The following is a 27,575-nucleotide window of genomic DNA, read 5'->3' on the forward strand; positions in this document are numbered from 1 at the left end:
TCGATAGCCGCAAAAATCATTAAAATCGGCCCGGTAGAACGCTGGAACTAAGCGTCACCAGTTACGCAAAATTAGGAGGTCTTGGAGCTTATATATATGAAAACGAAGAGGAGGGTCATTCAAAGAAAAACGACTTTTTAAGTTTCCAACCCAACCACTGGGTATTTGCTCTCATTCAAACTGGTGCACAGGGTTGTTCATCATTTGGAATTGATTTGGCGAATTTTTCTCTTCAACCAATAAAGGCGAGGTATCAGTCCGTCAATATAATCCCTGGCAGCACATCTCAAAATCGTACATCGATGGCCGAAGTGCGAAACCGCGTGTCTCCATTGCGGTGTTTCAAAGAAACTTGAAGACTTAATTGTTTTCCAAAGAAAAAGTAAAGGATGACAGGAAGTCTGCAACGTTGCCAACGAAAATACACGGTTTCGCACTTTGGAACTTCGTATACAGGGTGTCCCAGACTACCCGTACCAGGCCTTTTCTCGGTTGGTTTAGGTCGCACGGGGACCGCGGGGTTAAAGAGGGAAATCGACCCTTAGGAGTCCAAATTTCATGGTCCCGAACCCCCCCCCCCCCAGAACCCCCAGGGGAGGTAAAAGGGGAGGGGCGTGATCCTAAAAGGTGGGGTTCCAGATAGTATTGCGATTGGATTGCATTAAAATTGAAAAGTACGGAAAGTTGTATGTGAAAATGACTCCCAAAAATCCAACATCGGTCCCTTTTAGGCCTAAAAATGATCCCTTAAGTAAAGAGGCGGACAGTGGCCCGCACCATCATTTTCTTTTGAAAATTGAAGGCCAAAATTTTGCGTGGTCACTCAAAAACATTGGCAATAGTCGATGACAATCGTGTTTTTCTAAGTTGATAAAGGCTCCACGGAGGCATGGTAAGGACTCCACGGAGGCATAAAAACATTCCCTGGCAAAATAATTATTATATCCTCGTATTCTACTATAAAAAGAGTCTCCGAAAATTGAGGGTTTGATTTTTTACATGCTTGCCAGGTCGGACAAAAAAATTGCGGAAATCGCTGTCATTTCGACCAAATCGAGCGATTAGGCCTGACCGTGAGCTTGCAAGTAGGGGAAAAACCGCCCGAATCCGAAAAATTAATACTTTCCCTTAATCACTTAAACAGCTGGTGCGTTTCAAAAGTCCCGTCCCACCTCTAACTTTTGAACGGTTAGAGATAGAAAAACGAAACTTTGGGAATGTTTCTAACTCAAAAAGGACCATCTTCTAAGGGGGTTCAAAGTTTTTACCCTTCCCTTCAAGGGGGGCGGGGACCCCTAACTTTTTTTTCAAATGCCATTAGAAAAACTGGTTACCCCTATCTTGCGATAAATTAATGGAAAGCACTTCAAAAACTGAGGATTTTGGCGCGAACCACAGATCAATATTTTAATTTCCTTCGGAAAATACACAAAAAGTAAACGGGAAATTAACCAATTCGTAAGCACTTTTAAGTAAAAATTGCAGAAATCACTTCAAACTAATTTAAAGGGGGGGGGGGGGTCGGAACCCCAAATACGTCAGTTCAAAGGTCTCACGATTTTCCCGCGAAATGAGCCAATTTCCCTCAACTTTGACTCAATATTATCTCAGTAAGTTCAATATTAATTCAACAGTACGTTTTAAAGTCCCCAAATTTCGGGAAAATTACAAAAAAAAAAAAAAAAAGAAATTTAAACGTTCAAATTTAATCACCTAAAATTTTGTTTTTTTTCTTCCCCCCCCCCCCCCCCCCCGAAATTTGGGAACTTGAAAACGGAGTTACGATTTTTTTAAAATAGGTCAAAGACCTTTGACCTGTCATCAGAAATGGAAAATTTCATGAAATTTATTCGAGTGACTTTTCACGGAATTTCATAAAATTTATTGAAACTTTTGGGGATATATTCAGGAGGCTAAGAAACGCCCAAAACCAGTCATTCTAAATTTTGAAATTTTTTACCCCAAGCCTAAAGCAAAAGCATTCGCGGGTTGCAAATGGTTTCTTTTAGTTTAAAGGTTAGGTTGAAGTTTTTCTCTCTAAACTCCCCTTTTTGCTCCCTCTTCGTGTCTGGCACCTTCAGTTGAGTAGCATAATACCGCAGCATCAACAGAAAGACCATCTGAAACGCTTTCAGACCTCCAAAGGTTTACTTAATAATTATAAAAAAAAAAAATTAATAAATTTAAACTTTTGTAAAATTTATTCGAGCCTTATGAAATTTCATGAAATTTCGTGTGAAATTTCACTTTCCATCTCTGCCTATCATAACTCGGTCAAAAACTAAGATATTGATCTGTGGTTTGCGCCAAAATTATTAGTTTTTGAAGTGCTTTCCATTGATGTATCACAAGATAAAGGTTACCATCTGAAAAAAAAAGAGTTAAGGGCCCCTGCCCCCACCTGAGGGAGGGGCAACAATTTTGACACCCTCCCCCCCCCCCCCCGCTAGAAGATGGTTCTCTTTGAGATGGAAACATTTTCAAAGTTTCGTTTTTCTATCCCTAACCATTTAAAAGTTATACGGGTGGGAGCGGGACTGCCGGAACACCCTGAATAAATGGATCCTAAAAATCAAAAATTGTCTTTCTCCGTGGTTGTCAAGAAACCTAAAAAATTGATAAAACCGTTGACATATACGATTCGTGACTGGCCGTAATTGTGTTTTTTGCATTTTTGAGGGCATATGGGGAATGTGGGGGCACAAAACATATTTTAATCCAAAAAATAATTAACATACCAAAGCACTATTAGAAATGAGTTGATACTCAAAAATGAGGGCTCCAGCCAATTTCCATTATGCTTATACAGTGCGATGAAATCGCAAAAATCGGCTTGAAATACGTGCTTTTTTGACACAAATTAATTGTAAAAGCGGCACCTGTAAAATTTTTGTTTCCATGCTTTGGCACACTTTACTTCGATACCTAGGCGCAACTTTTCCCCCTATACAATTTTGAAATTCGAAAGTCGACGTTTTATGACTCACCCTAGCCCACACCCTCCATGAATAATTGCTAACCTAGTACCTATGTAAGACTTCACCACAAGACTGCATTTTCTACCCTGATGACGTGTTTTGTTGGAACAGTTTGAATTCTCCCCATTTAAACCAATGCCTCTTGTGCGGCGAACTTTTAGGTTCCCAGGACGAGGTGTAAACTGTAAAATGAACTTTTTTCCTTTCATGGCCTTACTGGGGCTAAAAGGAAGGGGAGATTACCCGGGAGTACAATTTTTTGGGTTTTTGCTACTTAAAGCATCCTACCATTGGACCCTCAAGGGTAGAAAAAACCCTGCCGCAAGCGGCAGGGTTTTTCCCTAGGGGGTTGCCGGCAAGTAGGGGACGGTTCTTTTTGCAGTCCGCGCATTTACCGCGGCATGATTGTATTTTCCGAAGGGTAGTGTCACATTGGGGAATGAAATCATTTACCCTACCCCTCTTACCACAGATATGTTTCAAGAAACAGCTCTCCTTGGCTGCGCAACTCCTACCCCCCCCCCCCCCCCTCACCCGTAAAAACGGTAAATTGCCACTATTATGGAACGCGGTGGCCGATTTCGCTGAAATTCAATAGGAAACCAGGCTTAGAAGATATCTAACTACCATCCAAATTTCAGCTCAAAATATTCATTTTTACTCGAGTTATCGCGTGGACAAAATTAAACCTCCCCCCACTTTGACCCCTCGCTGTGCGAAAAATAATTAACGTATTCCGATTTTTTCTTCACACTTTAAAAGTACTCTTAGGGGACTACAAACCCCAGAAGTTTCGTTTCAAGAAACTTAAAAATTAACTGCCGCTCAACGCTCTGAAAACTGAAAAATCCTCACGCTGGCTGAAATACATACATACATACATACATACATACATACATACATACATACACACCTACATACATACATACATAGTATTTACCAACCAACCATACATAACCATACATACATACATACATACATACATACATACATACATATATATATAATTCTAATTTCATGGTTATTTTATGTTTAATAAAGCGAACTTCATGAGTTGTATAACCGTAACTTTTTATTTATTTTAAACAAAAAAAAAAAAAATTTTTTTTGTTTAAAATTAATAAAAAGTTACGGTTATACAACTCATGAAGTTCGCTTTATTTATCATATATATGACAGAAAATGAATGACGTAGGTATATATTCGTGATCTACGACTCGAGATCGGTGCTCTTTACGTGGTCCCAGGTCTAGGTCCCACCATGAAGGAGAACGCAATAGTGTATCTTGCCTTCGGAAAATACACTAAAAAAGGCGGCCGGCCGCGGCTACTTTGACACAGTATACCTAACTCCTGATGGAGGTGTATCCCCGTCATGGGATTTGCTGAGTCTTGCAGAAAATCGAGCGCAGAATCTATAAAACTAGTTTTTGCTTTGCTGAAGTCATTGAGCAATGCCGAAGCATGGCTTAAGTTCAAAATGTTTGCACCCTGAAAAATCGAAAAACCGCTAAAACTTTGCACTAAAAATCAATTTGCACTATACTTTCAACGGTCATTACAGATTGGTCTTTATGAGATCTATCATCATTAATATGGATTACATTTTGCAATAAGGAACCACTATTTCTGGCTCATTTTAGAAACAACATGTGCCATTAATTTCCCTATGAAGATACGTGATTTTATGGAAGAGCCAGAGATAGTGGTTCCTTATTGCAAAATGTAATCCATGTAAACTTCGAAGGATTCATTCCACATTTTATTAGAGTCCGGCAGGGTTGCCAGGGCTGCGGATCATTTCCGCCCACTTTTCATTTCAGCACAGTTTTTGCTGATTATCGTTTCCGCCCACTTTTTCCGATTAATACCCTAATGTAAGGCAAGTACGGCAACACAGCGGACAGTAAGCAACGCGGTAGACCCGCGAACATAGCGATAACATAGCGATCCGGGAGGATCTTATATATCTAAGAATTTCATCTACTCAAATACATCCCCCCCCCCCTCTTTGTGGGCTTCAAATTTTACCATGAACTGCATTACTACCACAAATGCAGTGGAAAATTATAATGGTAAGCTTGACTTTGAATTTTACCACAGCCATCTGAATGCACAAGAAGCAATTTCAAAAATCAAAGATGCCCAAACAATAATTTCTTCAAGAGTTAAATCTATTAATCAAGATGAAACGTTTTATGAACGGAATCAGCAATTGGAGCAAGAGGAAATGATCTTGAGCCTAACAGATGCACTCTATACCTTCGGCTACGCACCATGCTTGGATGAAGAGGATGATCCGCAGGAGCAAGCATTGGCCTAGCTTTATAACCGGTGAGTGCTCCAAGACGTTGTTTCTTCTTTTTTTGCCTCATCGTTGCCAAGTCTCACAGGTAAATTATAAAAATAAAAAAAAAGTGGGCGGAAATGATAAAATCGCGAAAAGTGGGCGGAAATGATAACCGGTCGTTGCCAGATTGTGCGATAAATGTGAATATTTTACATGGAGTTGAACTGGGACAAGTGCTGAAAGAGCAACTTATCTGGCAACAGTAGAGTGTGGGCGGGACAAGAGGCTGCCTTCCTGGGAAAACCCATGATGTAGCCAGAAATGTCATTAAAATAAATTGGTTCCGTTTGCAGCATCACGTGTATTCTGGTGAAAGCTACTTTGAAATAATAATTGTGAATGGATCCAGATGCTATAAAAAAGGGGAAAAATGTAAGGGAAAGGAAAGGAAATGAAATGAAACGAGGATATAATTACTTTTGCAATAAGAGAATAAAACAAAAACATCAGAGAAATTTATATGCAATGAAACTGTAAAAAAAAGTACACAAGTGGGTTCATAGCGATCCGGAACTCGAACTATACTATCGTTGAGAAGTTTTTAGACCCCTATGCCTCCGATAACACAGCCCTACATATTTTTGGTCATGTTGAGTTACATGGCATGTTTTGATTTATTCTCATGTAATTTTTAGAGCTACATTCGGGAAAAAATCCAAACAATTCCATCACGTCAGGATTTTCCTCAAATTCAAAATTTCAGTTTTTTAGGGGGGGGGGGAATTTCCGAAAAATTGAATTTTTTCCTTTATTTTCTACAATTTGACCATTGATTTTGGTCTGTAGTGTGTCTACTAAGTAAGGAATAGCTATTGCAGGTCCAAATGAAGTCTCTAAGAGTGATAATTGTCCAAATTTCGTCAAATTTCATGCATATTTGGGTGATTTTTATCCCCAAAATAATCGTTTTCCAGTCAAGATTTTTCAAAACACGACTCGAATAAAATTTATTCCCTCATAATTAACCTCTGTTAGCAGCTAATCACCAGAAAACGGGAACACAAGTTTCTAAAATATTGAGAAGAGGGGGCGGCGCCCAAGTTTTATATTAATCTCCCATGCTCACTTTGAAATATGCAAAATACACTTTCCTCAATGGGCCTGTTGCAAACTTTTGCTAGAGCAAGAATAAGAGGCGTTTCTTACCGAAAATGGCTCAAGAATCACGATGAGCGCATTGGCAAAGTCTGGAATACACTCCTAACTTCACAATCTGCGTCAGAAAGGACACTACAACAAAACGGCCAAATCGGCCTGAACACGGAATCCTACGATTTTCTCAGGGATGAAAGAGGGTCTTCCCGGACACTCAAAACTGGTCATATTTTTTGCCTAACCCCAAGGGAAAAGGGAGGATGGGGGGTCAAAGTCAAAAACTTTAAAGTAGCATAACTTCTCAATGGTTTGTCGTAGAAAGATGATCTTGGTGTCAAAATTTCCAGAGAAATGAGAGCTTTCAGGATATGTGTATGAAATTAATAAAAATTTTGAATTTTGATCCACTTTTGGGGGAATTATACGAGGTCTCCCTTTCGTAAATTTTCGTTTTTCGATATTTTCGGTCGTTCGGTTCGCACGGAGCAAAACAAAAACAACCCTAAATGAAAGTAGAGGGTATAAAGTTTCAAACAAGCCCAAGTTCATCTTGGGTAAACAATTAGAAGCGGAGTTATGAGTCTTCAAAGTTGACGCGGCGCGCGGGAACCTTGTATGTTCCGAGTCTCAAGGTCACCGGCGCCCCCCGGATTGCCTGCAGGTCGCAAGTTTTTGTGTTTATATGCTACTGTAGGTCGTTTTTAATGTAAATCATTCTATGAAGACAGAATAATCGGGATTTTTGAATTTTACGGAGGGAGCGAGAGGGGGCATAGAGTATCAACCATTATGTCCATCATACCTTATTAAACATTTGCTGACGATTACGAGTCTACTCATATAATTTAGAAGAAACAGTGGACCCTCAGTTCAAATATACATACGATCCATACAGAACTGAACCATTTAGAAACTGTAACCCATTGATGCCAAATTTTGGGGTACCCCTAATTTTAAAATTTTTTAATTAAGCTATAAACTACAGCGTTTGACGGAACTCACTTGGTAAAGCCAAATAGTTTCTCGTAGAAGCAGACGAACTTTGAGCTTCAAAACTAGTACTTACCAGTTATTCTTGAGGGGGCAATTTGAAACGCAGTTAAAATTTTTTAACGTTAATGTGGTGTACCTCACGGAAGGCCCATTGTCAGAGTTAAGAAATTTCATGAAAGATTATAAAAAGAAATTTCATAATGAAATTTCATGAAATTTCATGAAATTTCGTGAAATTTCATTTAACACGCAGAATTCAGGATTAAACCCTTGAAACTTATGAATCTCCTTAAGTTCATTTGTATGCACGTGGTAAACTGTGAAAGGGAACTTTAGAAATGCCCAGAAAGTTGAGTAAAACAGCAAAAACATAATTTTGAATTTTTTTTCTTAAATTTTAGTTGAACACACAGCGCACAGCCGTACCAGTTGAACACCAAAATAAATTTTACGGATAAAGTAAGACGTTAGCTTTCATATTTGGAGCAAAACAAATTTCTTGACTATAAAGAATCCTAGTACCCCCTAATAGTATATCGTTCTATTTTGGTACAAAAGAGATAGGGATCTTGAACTATCTTTGAAACAATTTAAATGATTTTTTCATTTGTCTCTGATTTTTTTCAGAAATTAACAGTTTGAAATTTGAAGTTAGGGTCCCCGGTTCCCCTCCCCTTGATAAGCCAGAACTGCCAGAAGAGAAAGAGTAAGAGAAGACCAGAAGAGAAAAGCTGGGAGAAGACCGCGCTCCAACTGGTCTAATTGACGAATATTATTCTCTTTAAAAATAAAAACAAATTCTGTTAGAAAAAATAAGCATTTTTGACATTTTGTCGGTCGAAAGAAATTTCATTGGGAAAAAAGAAATTTCATGAAATTTCTTGTGAAATTTCATGAAATTTCATTCAATGAAATTTCTTTTAGCAACTCTGCCCATTGTGTAAAATTAAAAAACTCAGATTATACTCTCTTCATTGAACGATTTACATTGAAAACGACCTACAGAAGCATATAAACACAAAAACTTGCGACCTGCAGGCAATCCGGGGGGGCGCAGGTGACCTTGAGACTTGGAACATACAAGGTTCCCGCGCGCCGCGTCAATTTTGAAGACTCAAAACTCCGCTTCTAATTGTTTACCCAAGATGAACTTGGGCTTGTCTTAAACCTTATGCCCTCTACTTACATTTAGGGTTGTTTTTGTTTTGCTCCGTGCGAACCGAACGACCGAAAATATCGAAAAACGAAAATTTACGAAAGGGGGACCTTGTATAATTCCCCTAAAAGTGGGTCAAAATTCAAAGTTTTATTAATTTCATACATATATCCTGAAAGCTCTCATTTCTCTGGAAATTTTGACACCACGATCATCTTCCTGCGACAAGCCGTTGAGAAGTTATGCTACTTTAAAGTTTTTGACTTTGACCCCCCATCCCCCTTTTCCCTTGGGGTTAGGCAAAAAATATGACCAGTTTTGAGTGTCCAGGAAGACCCTCTTTCATCCCTGAGAAAATCGTAGGATTTCGTGTTTAGGCCGACAAACAAGCCAAACAACAACAACAAACAAGCGAAACAAGGACAGCCAATTGTTTGGAACCCGAGATCGTAGTCGAAAGAATCAATGCTGGCTATGACGTCACGACTAAATGAGTCCGTACTCAAAATAGCCGACGCTTCCGCGCGCAAATCGAGAGGAGAGCGAGATCAGCCAAGGCAGATCTTTATCAGCGCCAGGAAAATGTAGAGTACCTGTATAGGGAGAGTAGCGACAGATCGGTTCATGGAGGGCTTATAGGGCCCAAAAGTGCAGCCACCCTTCTGAGCAACTTCTAACACACAAAATTTCACTGCCAGCCTACAGATTTCAATTCTAACCAAGATGGCTAAGAATGTATATAAATGAGCGTTCTTTCGCAAAAATAAGTAAATTTATGCAAAAAGTAAACCAAATACATGCTTTCTAAACGACGGTTCGTAACAATTGTATTTGTAAATCGCTCTGGGCATTCGAAATTCATAGGTTGGCTGCCCTTTTGGGCCCTAACTTTATTCGCGGAGGCATCGGTGAAGGCCTGATGGACTTTCGGAGTTTCAGATCTGTCGCTACTCTCCCTATACAGGTACTCTAGGAAAATGTAAATATAAACACGCTGGTTGATCACATCCTGGGTCGTAACCAGAGATGGAAAGTGAAATTTCAAAAGGCTCGAATAAATTTTACAATAGTTGAAATTTATTGATTTTTTTTTTAGAATTATTGATTAAACCTATGGAGGTCTGAAAGCGTTTCAGATGGTATTTCGGTTGATGCTGCGGTATTATGCTACTCTACTGAAGGTGCCAGACACAAAGAGGGGGCAAAAAGGGGAGTTTCGAGAGAAGAACCCCAACCTAACCTCTAAAATAAACGAAAACATTTGCAAGGCGCGAATTTTTTAGGCTTTGGGTAAACAATTTCAAAATTTAGAATCACTATTTCTAGGCATTTCTTAGCCTCCTAAAGGTATCCCCGAAAGTTTCAATAAATTTCATGAAATTTCGATAAATTTCACGCCTGAAATTTCACTCGAATAAATTTCATGAAATTTTCCATCTCTGGTTGTAACATGTGTTTTGGCGGATTGGCGTCGGCCATGTTGAATATTGCGTAGTATCCCAGTTCACAGGGGTTGGATGGAACGACTCCTCTAACGAAATATTCACCTGTGTCGTAGTATCGTTTTTGAGGCGGGAAGCTCAAAAAAACGCAAATTTCTTACGCAGATCGTGAAGTTAGGAGTGCATTTCAGATTTTGCCAATGCGCTCATCGTGATTTTTGGGACACTTTCTGTAACAAACAACTTGTATTTTTACTCTAGCAAAAGTTTGCAACAGGCTCATTCTGATACATCACGTCGCTGATTCTGCACCATCAGCGCACCATAGGTGCTCTGCATAGGTGTTACAAAACACATGGTGACTTTTCGCACCCTGTGGAGGCCATTCGGCCGAATTTACGAACCAATTTTCGCCACAAAAAAAAACCGAATCTCGGGCAAACAGCGTACCGCTTTGTCTGCAATTTCAGCAATGGGAAATCAGGATAAAATCCCACTGAACTCATGATAGAACGCTAGACAAGTTGAAACCCGTGAAAATGCGTCAAGGTGTCAAAAATGTGTGTGCAATTCGGATAAGTCGGAACCTGCGACACGGCGCCGCGCTGCGGAAAGAAGATGCAAGCCGCGTGGAGCTCATGACATCTTGGCGCCGCCCCCCTCTTCCCAATATTTTAGAAACTTGTGTTTAATTTTTCGGGTGATTACTATGGGTATTGATGGAAGTAAATTCTGGGGGAATAAATTTTTTTTGAGTCGTATTTTTAAAGATCTTGACCGGAAAACGATTTTTTGGAGGATAAAAATCACCTAAAAATGCATACAATTTGACGAAATTCGGGGAATTATCACTCTTTGAGGAAACTTTTTGACGTGCAAGTGTTATTTCATACTTAGAAGAGATGCTACAGATCAAAATCCGTAGTCAAATTGAAAAGAAAAAAAAATTCAATTTTTCGTAAGGAGCTTGATGCAAAAACGGTTTTTTCGCCCCCCCCCCCCCCGGAAGTTCTTCAAACTTTGTCTATTGATTAGTCATCCTTGAGCGCTTCTTCTCCCGAATTTTCAGACTCCAGATAATTTTGGGGTAGCAGGGGGGGGGGGGGGGGGGGGTTGGAAGTTAAAACCTGCGAACCTCGTTATCTCTCGAACGAAGGAAGATATTGAGGTCTGGTTTGGACGAAAAATCGTCGACGATTGCCTACTTCAAGATTCGACAGGTCAAAATTCCGAAATCACGTTTTAAAAGTAATGTGCTTTTTTCAGTTTTTGAGTCGAGAAAATTTCTTTTAAACAAAGATTTCTCGAGGTACTCATTTTTTTATCAGAATCAAAACCAGTTTTACAAATTGTTTGTTTTTTTTCCGCATCCAACGAGTGGTCCATCAAGCTGGGGGAACCAAAGGGTTCATGAGCGATTGAAGTTTCCGCTCCACGCGCGTCGATCGATTTTCGAGCGCAAAACTATGGTTCCAAAGCCGGATTCGGGTGTTAATATATCAGATTAAATGTTCAAACCGTGTAGGGAGTCTACTACTACTACCAATACTAATACTATTCGGTGTTACAAACCCTCATGAACCTTGGCTTCCTTGATTAATGCCTCGCCATAACACTCTAGCTTCCGCTGCTTGCCCCCCAGCCCTTGATGTTTAACTTTCCTCAAGTCCTTTTCTGCCCCATCTAGCCACGTAAGTCCCAGTCTTCCTCTCCTTCCTGTTGAAAAAACTTTTCTTCATAATCCTTTTTGGTAATCTATCTTGTATCGCCCAGATAACAATTTCAACGTTGACAACAACGTAGAATTCCACGTTTCTCGTGAAACCTTCCACGTGGAAATAAGTACCGTTTCCGGAACGTTCCCGTGTAAACGTTGTCAGCGACAACGTTTACAGGAACGCTTCAGTGTCCACGTCGCAGGAACGTTGCAGTGTCTACATTGCAGGGACGCGGCAGTGACTACTTTGCAGGGACGTGCAGTAACATTAGAATCCATTTTATTCGCAAAACATAGTGTGGCATTCGCATTTTTGGGCTTTTCACAGTTTGTGCGTCTCTTTCCCTCCTAACGTGTTTACGATTAGAAAATTTCGTTAATTATCTACTTATTTGCGATAAATGACGATTAATTAAAATACAATCACTCACCTCACAGGCACGACTTTCATTTACTTAGGTGTACGTACTAGGAGAGGAATAAGCACTTTCACCTTTAGAGTAGAACATGAGGTCTACGAGTTAAAATTGTGGACATTGACTTAAGAATACAGAAGTAGAAACAGACAAGTATATGTGCAAACCAGATGGTTAACGAACTGTTATGTATGTAAAACACGGAGGTATTAGCATCACTTCAAGCACAACATGAAACTGCGAAAATCACTTGGTACCTACGCCAATCCCACCTATAATAGTTACCCGACCTTTGTCGTCAATTCTTTCGTTCACGATAACCATCGTTAGATTTACGTTAGCCTATTCAAATTTTGTAATTTTGTCCATTTTGGACTTTTAAAGAACGGGTTGCATTTATCGGCACGCAAAAAAAATGGTAAATTCACGGAAAAAGTATGTTTATCACGAAATCGAAAATGAATGTCACAGTAATTGTAATAATTCACGCATAACTAAAAAAGAATTCACGCAATGGAAAAAATGTTGCACGAAAAATCAAAGTTGTGAACAGAAAAAAAAATACTTACACGAAAAATGAAGTGAAGAACAGGAAAATATATCGGAACTTGCACGCAAATTTAAAGTGCAGGAGCGATAATCAGACGTCTTAAAGCTCATTAAAAATTCATAAAAACGTATTGTTCGTCATATTGTTAAAATTATGTTTTTAAAAGAAATATACTAAAAATGAAACGTCTTAATCTTGAACCAACAGAGCTTGCTTGGCTTTTGCGGGCCGTCCTCTCTTTCGCTTCTGGCCCAACGGAATTGTTTTGGCCTCTGGTGGTGCATTCACTAATTTCAGCCGGATTTGCATTCCCAATGTATGTTTACAAATGTGTTTTTTCAGGAAGTGAGGGCATGTGCAATCGAAGTCATTAGTATCCTGTTCATTAATCGCCTGCAGCAGAATTCTGTGGTATCAAATTAAAATGTCGTGCAAAAAATACCGCGCAATTCAATAAATTTTGCTTGCATTCAGACGATTTTAGTAAAAAAAAAATTGCGTGTGCTTTATTATTCCCCATAAAGAACTGTATAGATTTTTTGTTAAATCGCACTTACCGTTTAGGTACTTATAAACGGTAATTAACGTAAGTGCCCTACTTATGCTGTTTTCCACTAATCTGTTTTTATGAAAGCTCAATTCCTTGGTTTCCTTGGTAACCTTTGTTTGGTATCAGCTGATGTTTTATTTCAATTTACTTTGTTCTTATTTTTCAATTTTTTTTCTTTCTTTTTTTTAATAAATCATCGCTAGGTTAGTTCTAATTTTTTTGCCAGCATTTATTCTACCTCCCCCCCCCCCAGCTCATTTTTCTAGCTCTATCACCCTCTCCCCTTAACTCATTTTTTTATGGCATGTCTTGCTCCCCTACCACCATTTTTTCGGGGTTATAGATATTTTAGCGGCCTCTAGACCCGTGACTCCAGTCACGGGCATTTCTCTAGTATCAATATAACAATGGTGGACACTCTCGAACAGTTGCAACCTTTCCTGATCAGACTGATTCCAGGAACTTGGTTGGTGCCGACATGGGCTGTAGACTTTTTGAGTAATCTGCGCCGCGAAATGCAGCGCCACCTAGTGGGCGCTCCTGGCCTGTGTCCTGCCTGTGCCGCCTTTTCTAGTACAACGTGTTTTGGACCACGTTGAATGGGTCACTAAACCTTGTTTATTTTATTGAATATTCTGAAAGTACTATGTGAGTAGATAACGTGGTGATTTTTCCGCATTTTTATTGAGCCAAAATCTCGGAGAAAACCGCTTTTGAAAAATCTAAAAACTGCAAGACATTCCAAACGCACCCGAATGGCGGGAAACTGACGGTGTTGATATACCTACTGCGGTAGTCATGTCGCAGTCCTCTCTCATTTTCCTCTGATGTTTGTCAAAATAAAACTTATTTCAATGCGGAATTGTTGCTTGTTTATCACAGCTAACATATGAATGAGATTTGAGTTTTGAATTCAAAAGATATAATTTCGACTTTAGTATATTGCTCTCATATACGAAGAGTAGATAGACATTTGACTGACGTCGTGGATAGAGTCCCTTTATACTGAGAGTCAAGACAACACCCCTCATGGAGTCACAAACGGGAATAAAGATTACACAAATTGAACGTTTTTCGTAATCTTTGATCGGCTCATTCTTAAATTCCTTTCTCCGTTCCTTCTCTCATTCCGTTTGTTCCTTGTCGAACCCGAAATTCCTCGGTCCATTCCAGATTATAATCTTTGCAATTGGTGAAAATGTAATCTTTATTCCCGTTTGTGACACTGTGAAGGCCTAAAATCCGGTTGACCAATCAGAAATGGATTCGCATTGTCTTGACTCTCAGTATAAAGGGACTCTAGTCGTGGAAACCCGTGCCCGCTTCTGATTGGTGCCGGATGACATCATTCGGTGCGGCGCGAAACTGGGGCGTTTTAAATTTGCGTAAAGTTGAGCAATTTGAACTGCGCATTTCTCGGTTATTGAGTTACTTGTTCGCGTTTTTAACGTGCGCATCGTATTCTATGCGTCATTTTCCTTTAGAAAACTATATTCGCAAGTCAAAATTCGTTCATGGTTTAGTGACCCATTCTACGTCCCGGAAACGTAGACAGCGAAACGGCGAAAGTGCGATTTTAACTTTTTAGGTTAGGTTTACAGAGCAACGTTCCTTTCCACGTTCCTGTTACATCGCCAGTGAGACGTCTTCGGATCACCCCTGTTCTTCCATGTCGATTACAACGTAGAAATTGTATACGTTCCCGAAATGTTTCAAGGTCTACGTTGATTTCCACGTTGCTGAAACGTTCGATGTTATCTGGAGCGTCCTTTGACGTGACGTGATGTGCCCATGAAACAGGGTGACCGGTAAGTCTGGATTCCCTCCCCCCCTTCCCCTCACTCAAAGATTACCCATTTTGGGCATATCCTTTGATCAAAAGCTTCTTTTCACCGTATTCGAAATTTTGGGGGCACCTTTTAATAAGGGCCGGAACACCGAAATGTTTTATTTTTTTATAAGTCAAAATCCCTTGTGTGCCTAGCATATCAAACAGAAAGTAATACAAAATGGCGAATTTCCGTAGAAATCTTGAGCTAATGGCATAATTTTCGAGTGAGTTTTAGCAGTTCAAAGTTTCAAGTGGGTGAAATGAGCCAATTTTTTTAAAAAATACAAATGCCATTTATGACTGATACTTAGAAACATACTACAGGTTTACGATAACCACCTAGGTGATCGGTTCCTAAAAAATTAGAAATTCCAATTAAAAATTTTCGAACGGGATCCGCGGGTCTCCCTGAAACTGCTAGATTTTTACGGTTCTCATGGCGTAGGGGAGATGTGGCTGAGGTGGGACGGGTTTGAGTAGGGACAGTTTAGTTTTTTCATATGACAGTTGGTAGCAGGACGTCGATTTTTGGTGTGGTGTTACCCCTGAGACATCCAAGTAAACAGACCTTGAAACGGGAGCGATTGGCCGTGTTTTGCACTTTTCAGGTGAGATTGTTTTCTTTTTTTGGAGCCTAAAAGCTCGTATTTTTTTTTTTTTTTTTTTTTTTTTTTTTTTTTTTTTTTTTTTTTTTTAGAAAATGACGTGATTTTTACACATTTGAAAATTACGTGAAATTTAAACATTTTGCTGATGTTTTTGTACCAATGATGAGGGCAGATCTTCTGTCATTAGTTCCCTTTGCGTTTTCTTCCATATTCCTAACCTCAAATTCTCACCATCAATATTTACGCGGAAGGACCTTCCAGTCTGAGTTGGGACAATGCACTGGTGGAAGAGTTGGGACGGCCCAACTCATAGTATGTATAGGTTCTCTTCCAAAATGTATTGAAGTTTAGTCGCTGTATGCCAATTTGATGTTACTTACTTAACAAAAACCTAGAATTAGGTATTTGTTCTCAAAAGTTAAATTTTTACGTACTGATTTATTACTTTGTCACTACAACTGTCCCATTTTGACTATTAAAATAATTTTTCTAGCTATTAAAATAACTTTTTTACATTATAGGTAAAGCAATATTGTTTTTATATGCTTCTAAGTGCCTAAGTTCTCATTAAAGTTTAACTTGTTCTTAAATTTGAAGATTTTTCTACTCTGTCCCAACTCTCCCAGGGAGCCGTCCCAACTCTCCCAGGGGGTGTCTGAGTTGGGACACTTTTAAATTTTTTCTATTTAATTTGTAGCAAAGCTCCTATTCGTTCAATTGAGACCAAACCTCGCAGTAAGAAGAATAAGAGTGTATTAAATAAGAGGATATTTTTAGCTTTGTGATATTATGCAAATGTTGGGTGCTTTGGGGGAAAATGTAAAAAGTGTCCCAACTCTATGTAGGAGTGGTTTCAGCTTTTCAATTCATCATGTTTTATAACCTTTCAAATAACGTATCACATAAGAAGGGTTGCTATTAGACGGGGGGGGGGGGGGGGAAGCTGAGGGGCTGGATAATATTTAGTGAGATTGATTAGAAATCTTGCTGCAAACTTGCCCTGAAATCATTAAATTTGCATAGAAATCTTTCTCTAAGCTTGCATTGGTATCTTGCTCCAAGCTTCCTTTGCAATATCTCGGTAGGTCAGTATCGATCTTACTGCAAGCTTCAGTGCGAAAATCCGAGGGATATTCTTTGATGTTGTAACAATATACTGAGAATGTTTCAATGATATCCTCCAATTGGCAATGAGTATCCCTTGGATATTTTTCAAATATCCTCTTCTTATATGTTTTATTTAAGAACTATTTAATCATAACTTTAAAAAAATTTTTGAGGTTACAAACGATATGAAATTGATGGAGAAGACTTACTTATTGTGGAAAATTGTGGGATGGATGGGATTGATATCACTGGGCTTGATACAAAATTCACTTCAAATCAATCTTGAAGGTTAGTTGAAAATTATGAGTAATTCGCGCTTACGAAAAATACCACAAAATAATAATAGGCTTTTTCGATACCACCGGTTAACAGCGGCGTCGGCGGTTAAACTAAACCAACTGAGGTGAACACAGGGAGTTGAAAAAGTCTGGCATAGGCTGGTGACTGCTCTTGCGCATAGAAGCCACATCACTCAATAAATTCACGGACCTATATTTCTAATACAAACCCAGTAAATCTATCTTCTAAGTTAATTCGTTAAATTTGGTGATTTATCTGCAGGAAGAGCCTAAAAGACAATCGCGATGATAAAGATTTTTTTCTTCCTTTCTATATCATCTTAAAATTTTGGGGGAAGATATAGGAGGATCTCGAAGATTTGACAATGTTGCGACGGGGGAGACCAGAACCTGTTACCGAGAACCTTGGAGCCTTCACATTATTGTACCGATTCTGCTTTTCTGGCCTCTCAAAGAAGCCAGTCCCCTCCCCCCTCCCGCGTACCCCTGAACTCTCTTTTCTATTCAAGAGGAACAGGTACCGGGTGCCTCACTCTTCATTTCCGCCTCCTCCATCAAAAGTGCTTCTTCGTCCTCTATCCATAATCTGAATATGAAAATCGCAAAATATGACATTTATACTAGGTACGTATGAAGGTATTTACGAAATACATCCCGATTAGGATGCCAACGAAATGAGGTAAAATGGTAAATGCCGGTATCAAATAGTAGGTAGGTATATAATCAGAGATGGAAAGTGAAATTTCAAAAGGCTCGAATAAATTTCACCTAAGTTGAAATTTATTAATTTTTTTTTAGAATTATTGATTAAACCTTTGGAGGTCTGAAAGCGTCTCAGATGGTCTTTCAGTTGATGCTGCGGTATTATGCTTCTCTACTGAAGGTGCCAAACACAAAGAGGGGGCAAAAAAGGGAGTTTAGAGAGAAGAACCCCAACCTAACCTCTAAACTAAACGAAAATAACATTTGCAACGCGCGAATTTTTTAGGCTTTGGGTGAAAAATTTCAAAATTTAGAATCACTGTTTCTAGGCATTTCTTAGCCTCCTATAGGTATTCCCCAAAAGTATCAATAAATTTCATGAAATTTCACGCGTGAAATTTCACTCGAATAAAGGACCCTACAACAAAATGGCCAAATCGGCCTAAACACGGAATCCTACGATTTTCTCAGGGATGAAAGAGGGTCTTCCCGGACACTCAAAACTGGTCATATTTTTTGCCTAATCCCCAGGGAAAAGGGGGGATGGGGGGGTCAAAATCAAAAACTTTAAAGTAACATAACTTCTCAACGGCTTGTCGTAGAAAGATGATCGTAGTGTCAAAATTTCCAAAAAAAATGAGAGCTTTCAGAATATGTGTATGAAATTAATAAAATTTTAAATTTTGACCCACTTTTGGGGGAATTATACAAGGTCTCCCTTTCGTAAATTTTCGTTTTTCGATATTTTCGGTCGTTTGATTCGCACGGAGCAAAACAAAAACAACCCTAAATAAAAGTAGAGAGCTTTAGGTTTAAAACAAGCCCAAGTTCATCTTAGGGAAACGATTAGAAGCGGAGTTATGAGTCTTCAAAGTTGACGCGGCGCGCGGGAACCTTGTATGTTCCGAGTCTCAAGGTCACCTGTGCCCCCCGGAATGCCCGCAGGTCGCAAATTTTTGTTATTATACTTCTGCAGGTCGTTTTTAATGTAAATCATTCTATGAAAATAGAATATTCGGGATTTTTGAATTTTACGGAGGGAGCGAGAGGGGGCATAGAGTATCAACCATTATGTCCATCATACCTTATTAAACATTTGCTGACGATTACGAGTCTACTCATATAATTTAGAAGAAACAATGGACCCTCAGTTCAAATATACATATGATCCATACAGAACTGAACCATTTAGAAACTATAACCCATTGATGCCAAATTTTGGGGTACCCCTAATTTTAAAATTTTATAATCCCATCCCACCTATAATAGTTACCCGACCTATGTCAGCAATTCTTCCGTTCACGATAAGTATCGTTAGATTTACGTTAGCTTCCTCAAATTTTGCAATTTTGTCCATTTTGGTCTTATGAAGGACTGTATAGATTTTCGGTTAAATCGCATTTACCGTTTACTTATAAACGGTAATTAACGTAAGTGCCCTACTTACGCTGTTTTCCACTAAACTGTTTTTATGAAAGTTCCATTGCTTCGTTTCCTTGGTAACCTTTGCTTGCTATCAGCTGATGTTTGATTTCCATTTCCCGACCATAGAGTACATAGAGTCGTAATGTAAGTGGGAGAGCTGGCGCCACTTTTAAGCATTTTCCATGTCCCGAATTCCAAGACTCCTGTGTGACGCCGGGTCACTTTTTCGATACATAATCGATTGTTTGCGATACACAGGCACCGGTGCCCGGCCATTCGATGACTACAACAACAACAACAAAGGAGATAGAAATTACCACGTATTCCACACCGCCATTTTGGATCGAAAATGTATCGAAAAAGCGACCCGAACTCGGCGCACACCGGGCTCGAAATTCGTCGAGCAGAACATGCCGCTAGCTCTCCCACTTACATTACGACTCTATGTACTCTATGTTCCCGACCGAGTCAGCGGATTTTATAATACTTTTTTTTTTTTTTTTTTTTTTTTTTTTTTTAAATAAAACATAGCTAGGTTAGTTCTAATTTCTTGCCAGCATTTATTCTACCTCCCCCCCCCCTTCCAGCTCATTTTTCTCTCCTGTAGCCCCCCCCCCCCCACTCATTTTATTTATAATTGTTTTTCTTATGGCATACCTTGCTCCCCTACCACCATTTTTTCGGGGTTCCATTCATAGGGATAAAATATTGTATTGTACATCAATCCTCGATATATCGTTCGATATAAAGCAGGACAGACAGGGATAAATCGAATTGATATTCACCGGGATAAAAGGTAGGAATTTTAAGAAAAGGGGAATAAGCAGCGCGAAACGGGGTGGCTAAGGATAAAACAGGATAGGTAGGGTTATCCCACCCTTCGATATATTGGTCTGTGTTTATCGATTTTTGATATATTGTCCGAGATGGAACAGGATGGGAAAGTGGCATAATCGATTTGGAACGGGATAGATAGAATAAATCAGGATAGATCCGGGTAAAATAGGATATAGATAGGGATAAAACGGGATGTATTGATATTAACCGGGATAAAAGGGATGTTTGTCGTGTTTAAAGTTTATGCTGTGTTTGTTGTGTTTGATGTGTTCGTTTCTTTTCCAATCAACCCGACTATATTCTATCTTCAACTATACAGGGTATCCCCAAAGTCCCTTCCACCCCCTCTAAAATTTTACGTAATTAATATTTTGAAACAAAATTTCGGGAATGTTCAAACATCAATGTCAGCTACTTTCAGGGCCCCCAAACTTTTTGCCCCCCCCCGGGGGGGGAGGGGCTACGCGCTACGGACCCCAACTTTTTTTTCAAATGGCAACATCCCCGTCGTAACACATCGATTCAAAGATAATTAAAAAAGAAAAATTTTGGCGCAAACCGCAAGTCAAACTCTTGATTTTTGACAAACTGGCCGCCGGTCAAATTTCAAAATAACGGAAATTTACATCTCCGTTTCCGTCGACGGATTGGGATGAAACTTGGTTTTTTGGAACAAGAAAAACGATTCTGGCATTATTTTTCCGGAGAAATGTTGTCCTTTTCAAAAGGCGGGGGTCAATATGGCAACCTTGAGCGGCAAGAGAATATATTAGGCTGCTTATCGGTGAATTTGCATGAGACTTGGTATCAGGAGGCATTTCGACTTAAGAAAGACGAATCTGTCATTGGATTCTTGAAATTCTGAATAACTTCAAAATGGCGAGGAAAATGGTGGTAACTTGGTATTACGGACGTTTACGGGTGGATTCGCATGCTGCCATTTTGAAAGTATTTGACATTTCAGAAATGCGCAATGCGGAGGTGTCATATTTTGTCGAACCAAAAACCAACAGGGTTCAGAGTTTCATTCGCATCCCGCCGTAAACGTCCGTAATACCAAATTTCCGCCATTTTCCAGATGAAAAAGGATTGATAAGCATAAAACTGCATTTATCCCGTCTAATCTAAGTTCATCTTAATTCGTTTTCCAAGAACGTTTTTAAAAAATAGCATTTCATCAAACTAGAGAAGATTAAAATAACGTCATTTCATTCCGCCTTCAATTTCAGTGTAGGCAACAGGAGCTTCCGCGTGGTCGAATAGCGGTATCGTCGTGAAATGGCACGCTCACTCAGGCATAAAACAAGCGCCCATGTGGTCGAATAGTGGTACATCATCCCCGAAACAATATCGGCTTATAATGCTCCCCGTTATTAAATTAAACATTTTTTGTGAAGCATCTAGACCCGTGACTTCAGTCATGGGCTTTCCGCTAGTTGAGCTATCAGCTGCAGCGCTTGACGGAACTCACCTGGTAAAGCCAAATAGTTTCTCGTAGAAACAGACGAGCTTTGAGCTCCAAAACAAGCTTCAGTTATTCTTGAGGGGGCAATTTGAAACGCAGTTACAATTTTTTAAAGTTAATGTGGTGTACCTCACGGAAGGCCCATTGTGTAAAATTCAAAAATCCCGAATATTCTATTTTCATTGAATGATGTACATTTTAAGCGGCCTGCAGAAGTATAAAAATACGAAAACTTGCGACCTACGGGCATTCCGGGGGGCACAGGTGACCTTGAGACTCGGAACATACAAGGTTCCCGCGCGCCGCGTCAACTTTGAAGACTCATAACTCCGCTTCTAATCGTTTCCCTAAGATGAACTTGGGCTTGTTTTAAACCTAAAGCTCTCTACTTTTATTTAGGGTTGTTTTTGTTTTGCTCCGTGCGAATCAAACGACCGAAAATATCGAAAAACGAAAATTTACGAAAGGGAGACCTTGTATAATTCCCCCAAAAGTGGGTCAAAATTTAAAATTTTATTAATTTCATACACATATTCTGAAAGCTCTCATTTTTTTGGAAATTTTGACACTACGATCATCTTTCTACGACAAGCCGTTGAGAAGTTATGTTACTTTAAAGTTTTTGATTTTGACCCCCCCATCCCCCCTTTTCCCTGGGGATTAGGCAAAAAATATGACCAGTTTTGAGTGTCCGGGAAGACCCTCTTTCATCCCTGAGAAAATCGTAGGATTCCGTGTTTAGGCCGATTTGGCCATTTTGTTGTAGGGTCCTTTATTCGAGTGAAATTTCACGCGTGAAATTTCATGAAATTTATTGATACTTTTGGGGAATACCTATAGGAGGCTAAGAAATGCCTAGAAACAGTGATTCTAAATTTTGAAATTTTTCACCCAAAGCCTAAAAAATTCGCGCGTTGCAAATGTTATTTTCGTTTAGTTTAGAGGTTAGGTTGGGGTTCTTCTCTCTAAACTCCCTTTTTTGCCCCCTCTTTGTGTTTGGCACCTTCTTTCATCCCTGAGAAAATCGTAGGATTCCGTGTTTAGGCCGATTTGGCCGTTTTGTTGTAGGGTCCTTTCATGAAATTTTCCATCTCTGTAAATAATATCGACGGTGAAACTACCAGACCATGTATCTCGTTTACAAGCCTTAGGCTTGTTTTCGTATGTTTTTAGAGCCCCATTCTAACTCAGTTCGGCGTACCTTAAAGGGCTGTCCAAATACTACTTCAGGCATTTTTGCCAACTCTTTGCCCCCCCCTCCCCCCTGTAAAGCACCCGTAAGCAATGTCTGCCCCCCCCCCCCTTTAGAATTAAATAAGATTGGCCGGGACCCCCCCCCCCCCCTTCATTCTTCAGAAAAAAACGGAGAAAGCCTAGTAAAATAGCTGGTATAAAGAGGTGAAAGGAAAAACGGCCAAAAATGCCTCAAGGCATTCTCGGATTTTGAACATTTGGGGTGGGAGTGATACAGTAGGTATCTCTCGAGACACCCAAAACTGGTCGCCGTTTTGCTTAGAAGCGCCGGGTTGCGACGTTGCCATTTTTAAAAGTGGAAACCTTTAAAAATACATATTTCCGTTGCATCTCAACCGATTTCAATGAACTTTTTTTTTAAACGTTCCTCTTAAATAGAGCTTTCAAACGGTACCTATTTAGGGTTCTGGATTTCATTTAAATTAGAGAGGCACTCAGGCCGTTTACACGGCTCCTTGCAGAGATTTTTCGTACAAAGAATAGTGTTGGTATTTTTTTTTTTTTTTTTTTTTTTTCAGGAGGCGGGGGTCTTTATTTCCCCCGATTTTTCCTTTTTTCAAAAGTTTTTTGTTTTGAATTCTGCCATTTCAAACCCTCCCAAACCCCCCGAAAAAAAAGACAAAAAATAGCTACACTAATTATTGTACGAAAAATCTGTGCAAGGAACCATATAAACGGCCTAATTGCCTCTCTAATTTAAATGAAATCCAGAAACCTAAATAGGTACCGTTTGAAAGCTCTATTTAAGAGGAACGTTTTAAAAAAAAAAGGTCATTGAAATTGGTTGAGATGCAACGGAAATATGAATTTTTAAAGGTTTCCACTTTAAAAAATGGCAACGTCGCACATCGGCAGCCCAAGGTGAAAGAACGGCTCGTGTTGGACACCTTGCTGCTCTGTTTAATTATTTCAACGTAAATTGAACGTAAGGGACCCCTGGTTCACGAATGATTCAACGCCTTACAGTCCGGACAGTGATAAGACAAAGATAAGTGATAGGAAAGTGTCCAAATAATGCGCAAAAGTGCATGTGACCAACTTTGAGCGGTCATATCTTGGAAAATAAACGTTTTTCCGGGATGATCTTGTGCTCGTTAGAAAGGTGAGAACCTGAACTCTCATTTAGATTGGTCTTTGTTTAGATTCCGTCAATTCCACGATTGTGGTAAAATAAAAACAAAATTTTTGTGTCTATCAAAAACTGCTAAAACAGCGGACGTGCCGCTTAAAGCCAAGTAAATCCCAGAAAACTATACACCATCAAAAAGCTCTATTTAAGAGGAACATTAAACAAGCGGGAAAGTTCTAATACTGACGTATTAGAAAAGCGCTCAGGTGTTAGTAAATATATGTAGTGAAGAAAGGACGTATAAACTCCGTCGACTTGGGTGGGAAATGGAAATAAAACATCAGCCGATAGCAAACAAAGGTTACCAAGGAAACCGTAAACGCGTATTTTTGTTTCCCGAAAATGAGCTCACCGTTGAGCTCATCAGGCGCGTTTTTTTTAGGCTTCATTTGAGTTCAGAGATTAATTTCGATAAGAATTACTCTACCGCTAAGAAATTTTCTTATAGACAAACGATCGAAACTACCTGCGCATTACGTTAAAAGCATAAAATACAGTTTTCACAGCTTTATTTATTATAAAAATGGACCCCCCCAAAAAGCCTACACATCGATGAGCTGGTGCGCCACTTAAACACACGCCACATTCTGTTGCCGGCTACAGATGATTGTTTTGGCAGCGGATGGTTACTGCCGTTATCCACAAGTGGCCAGCTATTGAATGTCCTATCGCTGACTATTCACGGCTAACGCCGGCTGCAGAACGTTCTATCGCGGCCATTCGTGGCTATCGCTGGCTGTAGAACTTTCTATCGCCGGCTGTAGAACTTTCTCTCGCCAGCCATACGTGGCTATAGCCGGCGATTGAACGTTCTATCGCTGGCCATTCGTGGCTATAACCGGCGATTGAACGTTCTATCGCCGGCCATTCGTGGCTATAGCCGGCGATTGAACGTTCCATCGCCGGCCATTCGTGGCTATAGCCGGCGATTGAGCCTTCTATCGCCGGCCATTCGTGGCGATAGAGCTTTTTATCGCCGGCCATAAGGGCGATAAGAAAATCCTATCGCCAGCTATAAAAGCTATAGAAAATCCAACAGACGGCCATAAGATTTCTCTATCGCCTTTATGGCTTATTTTTACCAGGGCATGCACCCAAGTTACCTGTGAGCGAGTATAAAACTTATTAAAACGCAGATTCGATCGCAAATTGGGCAAGAACTATACTGACTTACTTGATGTTATTGTACGTAGAAAGAGATTTGACCTAATCTATTGATCACGAGATAATAATCAACTTGATCGCGGCAAATTGAACAGAGTTAAAAAGGCTGTTAATGGCGTAAAACTGTGTTTCTATTTCCAGTTTAATTAACACAATAATTTTCAAAGTGTCAGATTTTTGTCAATTTTTTGTTTGTATTTTTATTTTCATTTTTATTTTTATTTCGATGGCTAAATTCTGAAAACACGTATCTCGGAATCCGCATCATTAACACATGAACCCTGAGACTCATAAGGATACACGCAAAACATGAGCATCCTTACGAGTCTGAGGGTTCATGATGCGGATTCCGAGTTACGTGTTTTCAGAATTTAACCATCGATTTATTCATTCATTACGCGTCATTTAACTACCCGCCCGGCAAGGATGGTTGCGGGTTCGTTGCCGCAACGTTTTTTTACAATGTTTCTGAAAACGTTTAGTGGCAACGTTTTTAAAATTGTTGTCAAAACGTTGTGAAGAAGTTTCAAGTCGACATCTTTTAAAAACGTTTTTGCAACGTTTATAATAACGGTGTAAAAACGCTTTTAAAAAACGTTAGTTAAAACGTTGTTAAACAATGTTGTTTCGATGTGTTAGGCAAACGTTTTAAAAGCGTTTTATTGCTATGTTGTCAAATCGTTTCCATTTACATTGCTGCAACGTTTGATAAAAAATGTCATAGTTTGGCAAAAGCGCGTCATGTGCTGCACATCGGAGGGGACACTTTTACACTGAAATTTCAGGTGTTCTCCCCTCTGTTGTTTCTCAACAGATGATTTTCTCCGATCAATGTGAGGGAAATGTACCCTCATTCAATGTCGCAAAAATATTCAAGGGAAGACGGTTAGAGGAATATTAAATAATCAAGTGCACGGTAACTCAAAGTTTCACATCTTCAATTTTCAATAGCATGTCATCCAATCTCTCTTTTTGGCAAAAAAATGAGATGAATATATACATACCCCTCTCTTATAAGCCCCTCTCCCCCCCCCCCCAAAAAAAGGGGGGGAGCTATTAATAGATGTAAGACATAATATGAATAAACTATAAATTATTATATCATCATCAGTAAAAAAGTATAAAAGAAAAGAAAAACAAATTTATGGATGGATGCCAAAAATAGAGCAACCTAATCGTATAGAAATTGAGGGCCGTTATCGTAAAATACGTAACGCTAAATTTCGGATTTTTCGACCCCCCCCCCCTTCCACCCCACATAACGCTGTTATGACAGATCCTTATCATTTACCATTACATTTACCTTATCATTTACAACCAAGTGAGATAATGCTCTCTTTGCACCCCTCCCTCCACTATAGAGCGCTCTGTCTGTACATTATTCTATGAGCGGGCCTGCAGAAAGGTCCAATGAGGAGGGGTATCGGGTCATATCCTCCTCAGAATGCATTCATGTAAAAAATATTTCAGCAACACCCATGCAGGATAAATGAATAGACCGATTATTTTCTTTTCTATGAATGATTAATCGATGATTGATTCACCAATTGATTAAATAGAATTTGGTTGGAATTTGATTTTCCTGGAGTACCTGTATAAGCCCAAGTAGCCACGGTTGCAACTTGTTGCAACAACATCATAGAAAAGTTGCAACTTTCTGACGTAACTTTTGTTGCAACTTTGTTGGAAGAAGATGGCAGGAAAGTTGAAACAAAGTCTCAATATTTTTGCAACTTTTTCCTCGAACTTTTTGGGAGGAATTTTAAACAAGTAAAGTGAACAACCAACAATGAGTAACAAGAAAAATGTTAATAGTAATTGTACCCAATATGCCATTTGATTTATTTAAGTAAGACAAACTCCTGGAGGTACTTGTTTTTTCTGCATTCATGAAGCAGTTTGTGATTTCTCTGGTTAAAGAGCGATGAGGTTGACAATGCTGCGGAAATTGTGCATCTTGGCTTTTTATATTCAGTTAATCCACTAAAAAGTTCTGCTACACAGTTTTCTGAAAAGAAATCCTACATTTTTTCTATGAACAGATTTGGCAGTAAATCAATATATATATAATAATCTCAGATTGTATGCCAAATCGCACAATTTAGCTGCCCTGCCTAGCTTCATACTCTCAGACCCAGATGTGGAAAGAGCATATATCCCTGGTAAAAAAGACGACTATGCTGCGAATGTATAGCATAGTCGTGTGCATATGTGAGAAGTCGCAGTGTAGTCATCAGTATGCGCAGTGTATTCGCAAGGTAGTTGCAAGGTGGTCACCGGCTATAGTGGTCTCTATGAATGTGTAGTTGCAGATCAATGGTGGGTATCCGCAAGCATAGGTGCATATGTTTATGTACCTACCTTTACCCGCTACACATGTGACTACACAACTCTGGGACACTTAGTTGTGCAACTACATATTAACATCACCTTTACATTATGCCTCTGACTATGATTTAATTATAGCATACCGACGGTGAAACTGCCACACCAGCCAGATAGCACCC

At 39.4% G+C, this 27,575-nt stretch overlaps 1 protein-coding gene across 1 annotated transcript in view; it reads right to left on the minus strand.

Moving 5' to 3' along the window:
• LOC109041728 (serine-enriched protein) overlaps positions 1 to 17,203 on the minus strand; it is an 87,094-nt gene extending 69,891 nt beyond the window's left edge. The window contains exon 1 of the mRNA XM_072296258.1: positions 17,003 to 17,203. The gene's annotated coding sequence lies outside the window, so the exon portion shown is untranslated. The remainder of the gene's footprint in view (positions 1 to 17,002) is intronic.
• Positions 17,204 to 27,575: the final 10,372 nt, after the last annotated feature.

This window comes from Bemisia tabaci, chromosome 2 (assembly GCF_918797505.1).
Source record: "Bemisia tabaci chromosome 2, PGI_BMITA_v3".
Classification (NCBI taxonomy): domain Eukaryota; kingdom Metazoa; phylum Arthropoda; class Insecta; order Hemiptera; family Aleyrodidae; genus Bemisia; species Bemisia tabaci.